Raw genomic sequence first — 4,492 nt, forward strand, 5'->3', positions numbered from 1 at the left:
GTATCAAAGTCCGACCGTGCTCCGAAGCGGACTTAGCTGTTTGCGTCTACGGCTAAGAGGATCAGAGCCCACTAGAGGATGACCTCTTAACAATACGTACCGCATCCTACGAGCGTGCAAGAGACAACGGGGTTACAAGGCAACATGGCTTCTCCAAAAGTAACATCATATCATCTGACCACAAAGAAACATGCTTGCACGCCCGGGAGAAACAAAACAAACATCCAAACTAGTTGTGGCCACTGGACAAAGATGTAGATTCCGGCAGTGGTCGAGGGGAGACCCGGTAAGCATACCCACGTGTGGTTAGAGCGCTCAGTCTCGGAACAGATAACAGGAACTCGGGTCCTAAGTTAATTAGGAAACACAAGTGAGCCGTCACAAAACGATCAGCTGACCCACCGATGCCTCCGCTAAAACAATTATCAACAACTAAAGTAACCATGATTCTTCCCAACATATAACCCGATAAGATAACAATAACGGTAACGAGGTAAAACAGCACTAGCATGCACTACGACTCGCAAGGGCAGACTCGATAACCAAACAATAGCCGTAGGAGGTGGTGGTGGCAATATAGGCTGCTTGAGGTAACAAGTGGAAAGGACACGTGACAAGAACGCAACTTAAGGATAGCATGAGGGAGAAGGCAAAATAAAATAGGTGAGCGACTCCTGCAGGGACAGGAGTATAGGGGAAAATGCTTGCCTGTTAAAGTTTGCCGAGGAACATCCGGAGAACTTGTCGTATCTCACCACACCACTTCGCGATCCTATCCGGGAAGAAGCAAATGCTGGAACACACAACGTATGCAAGTTTTACTACTACGGATAAAGAAGATCCAGCATGATCAAGATGGTATGCATGACATGGCAACAATGATGCAATGCACTTATCCAAATTAAGCGGGATCGAAACCCGGACAAACAAATTAGATTAGGTTGGAGTTGCATTTCTACCGGCAAATTTAATGGTGGTTAGCATGGCATAGACAAGGCAAGGGTGTGCTACTTCAATATTAAACGGAGCGGGGAATCCCTAATTGGAAATCCAAAATACTCCGCATATATGTTAGGTGAACATGCACGACTATCAACACGCGACATGATGCGAGTTGCAAACGGATGAATGGATGGCATAATCATGTTCCTCACATTTTTCTGATCAAATTTCATATAGAAAACATTTTAATCCGAGATACGGTTTAGAAGATATGAATTTCGCAAGATTTAAACATTTTCTGCAAAAACAAGACAGAAGGGGACGAACTGGGCCGGACCTGGCCTTAACAGCGACGGATAGCTGGATGCCGCACGCAGGCGACGTCTACACCGGGACAGAAACGGGCCAAGGCCCACTGGCGCTAGATCTGGTGAAAAAAGAAGAGAAAAAGGATGGTTAATTCACATCCCAGGGAAGTGAACTCAAGATCTGCTGGGCAAGAGACCAAAGGCCGAACCAGCTGGGCTAAGCGCCTGATGTTGACTAGAAAGAGGTGCGCAACCTTTTCAACAAGGTCGACGCGGAAGCTCTGGGAAGATCCAGCCATGGTGGAGCTTGCAGACAAGTTCCGATCTCAAGCTTCCGGGCGAACCGAGATGAAGCAGATGACGGCGGAGGGGCGCCTCGGCACGGGGAAGCTGATGGATGTGGTGCGGAGTCCAGGGGGTCGCCGGAGCATCACCGGCGACGAGCTCATGCGGTGGTGGAGAGAGGTCAACGTGGGCAGAACAGCTAAGAACGAATTGGAAGGAGATAAGGAGTCTCAGAGGTGCGCGAGGTTACCAGGAACATGTTGGTGAGGTCGAGATCGCCGGGGAAGGACTACGCCGGCCGGAATCGACGAATTTCGCCGGCGGTCGGAGATGGGTATCGGCGAATTTGGCGTTGATTGAGCGAGGCCCAGCTCGATTCCTTGTAGGAGGATGGAGAGGACGACGAGGCGGTTCTGGAGATGCCCTCAGCTCGGCGTGGGGCGGCCGGGAGCAACGGCACCATGGTGAGGACGATGGTCTCTGTGAGGTTTTCTCCTTCGTTGCTTACAGAGAAGAAGATAAAAAGGTGGGGAAAACTGAGGGAGTGGCGGCGCGTGGGGAGGAAGAGGAGGGGCGAGCTAGGGTTTGGCTTGCGTGTCTCGATGGCTAGAAAAAGAGGGGAATGGAGGGGACCAGGGGAGCAGGTGAGAGCCAGATGAGCTGCTCGCTCACGTCCTTCTCGTGAGATGAGGAAGACGACACCAGAGGAAAAGTGGAGAGCGTCTCCACTCGAAGAGGTACGGGCCGAGAGGTGCAAGCTGGGCTGGGCCGATCGGTGGGAAGGAGAGGAACCAGAGGGAGAGGGCCCAGGGGGAAGGGGAAGGTTTTATTAAACCATATGAGAGGAAAAGCACAAATAGATTTTATTTAAAATAATTTTTATTTGATAAAATCTTGTGGATGATATGATGCATGCATGATGCCATGATGATGCACAAAAAGAAAAAGCACAAACAAATCTAATAGGGGTATTTCCGGGGCCGTTACAAGCGGCGTGTAGGGTGTAGTTTGCTAGCCCTAGACAGGATGTTCCGGGGATCAACCTCGTGTTGGTTTTTAGGCCCTGTCTAGGATCGCCTTACGATCACCGTACGCGAGCGCGAGGCCCAATCGTGAGTAGGATGATCCGATTATGCGGTGAAAACCCTAAATCGTCGTAGACCGCTTTAGCTTTATCTTGATCAAGCGGGACCACCATATATTCGTACACCTCGTACGAATCATGGGTGGATCGGCTCTTTGAGCCGATTCACGGGATAACACAGAGCCGATCGATGCTCGTATTTAATGTTTACGTGTATGCCATGCGGGAAACTAGCGAGGCATCATCCAACACCTTCACGACCGGGTATAGGTCGGGTGGCACGCCCTTGCGGCGGCATCGGACGTGTGACCAGAAGGCTTTGCGGGCCGTCGCTCTGAGGGACCAGGGCCAGCCGCAGCCCTGAGTTGTTCCCGGCTCTACGGTGTTGCCCGTCGCTGCCCGCCGGTGGGTTTCTGACCGCAACACATGTATGTGCATTGTTATGCTCTCTCTATTTGTCAATTGCCCGACTGTAATTTGTTCACCCAACATGCTTTTATCTTATGGGAGAGACACCTCTAGTGAACTGTGGATCCCGGTCCATTCTTTAATACTGAAATACAAATCTGCTGCAATACTTGTTTTACTGGTTTTCTCTGCAAACAATCATCTTCCACACAATACGGTTAATCCTTTGTTACGGCAAGCCGGTGAGATTGACAACCTCATTGTTTCGTTGGGGCAAAGTACTTTGGTTGTGTTGTGCGGGTTCCACGTTGGCGCCGGAATCCCTGGTGTTGCGCCGCACTACATCCCGCCGCCATCAACCTTCAACGTGCTTCTTGGCTTCTCCTGGTTCGATAAACCTTGGTTTCTTTACGAGGAAAACTTGCTGCTGTGCGCATCATACCTTCCTCTTGGGGTTCCCAACGAACGTGTGAAATACACGCCATCAAGCATATTTTACGGCGCAGTTGCCGGGGAGATCAAGACACGACTGCAAGGGGAGTCTCCACTTCTCAATCTCTTTACTTTGTTTTTGTCTTGCTTTATTGTATTTACTACTTTGTCTGCTGCACTTATATCAAAACACAAAAAAATTAGTTGCTAGCTTTACTTTATTTACTGTCTTGCACACTATATCAAAAAAAACACAAAAAAAATAGTTACTTGCATTTACTTTATTTAGTTTGCTTTATTTACTACTGCTAGAATGGGTACTGTTGAGAATACTAAGTTGTGTGATTTCACTAGTTAGGCTTAATGGAAAACAACAAAAATATAGAGAGATCTTTATGAACTTTATCTTGAATTAGGACATGATGTGTTTGAAGAGAGAATTAAAAAACCCATGGAACTTTATATGCATGCTAATGGGAATGTTATTACTATGAATGCTTTGAACACCATTGTTGCTAATGCCATGGAAAATTCTAAGCTTGGGGAAGCTGGTTTTGATGAGTGTGATATTTTTAGTCCCCCAAGCATTGAGGAGAAAATTTTCTTTTATGATTACAATATGCCTCCTATATATGATGATAGCCACTTTTTTGAATTTGCTCCCACTACAACTAATAAAATTGACTATGCTTATGTGGAGAGTAATAATTTTATGCATGAGACTCATGATAAGAATGCTTTATGTGATAGTTATATTGTTGAGTTTGCTCATGATGCTACTTGAAAGTTATTATGAGAGAGGAAAATATGGTTGTAGAAATTTTCATGTTACTAAAATGCCTCTCTATGTGCTGAAATTTTTGAAGCTACACTTGTTTTATCTTCCTATGCTTGTCACTTTGCTCTTCATGAACTTGCTTATTTACTAGACTCCTATGCATAGGAAGCATGTTAGGCTTAAATTTGTTTTGAATTTTCTTCTTGATGCTCTCTTTTGCCTCATACTATATTTTTCATGTGAGCATCATTAAAA

At 46.7% G+C, this 4,492-nt stretch overlaps 1 long non-coding RNA gene across 1 annotated transcript; it reads right to left on the minus strand.

The window, feature by feature from the left end:
* Positions 1-754: 754 nt before the first annotated feature.
* Positions 755-1,582, minus strand: LOC124653295. Its single transcript, XR_006987859.1, has 3 exons — positions 1,505-1,582; positions 1,280-1,369; positions 755-793 (listed from the first exon to the last, which is right to left on the minus strand). It is a non-coding gene; the product is annotated as an uncharacterized LOC124653295 (long non-coding RNA).
* Positions 1,583-4,492: the final 2,910 nt, after the last annotated feature.

Source organism: Lolium rigidum, chromosome 5 (genome assembly GCF_022539505.1).
Source record: "Lolium rigidum isolate FL_2022 chromosome 5, APGP_CSIRO_Lrig_0.1, whole genome shotgun sequence".
In the NCBI taxonomy this organism is placed as follows: domain Eukaryota; kingdom Viridiplantae; phylum Streptophyta; class Magnoliopsida; order Poales; family Poaceae; genus Lolium; species Lolium rigidum.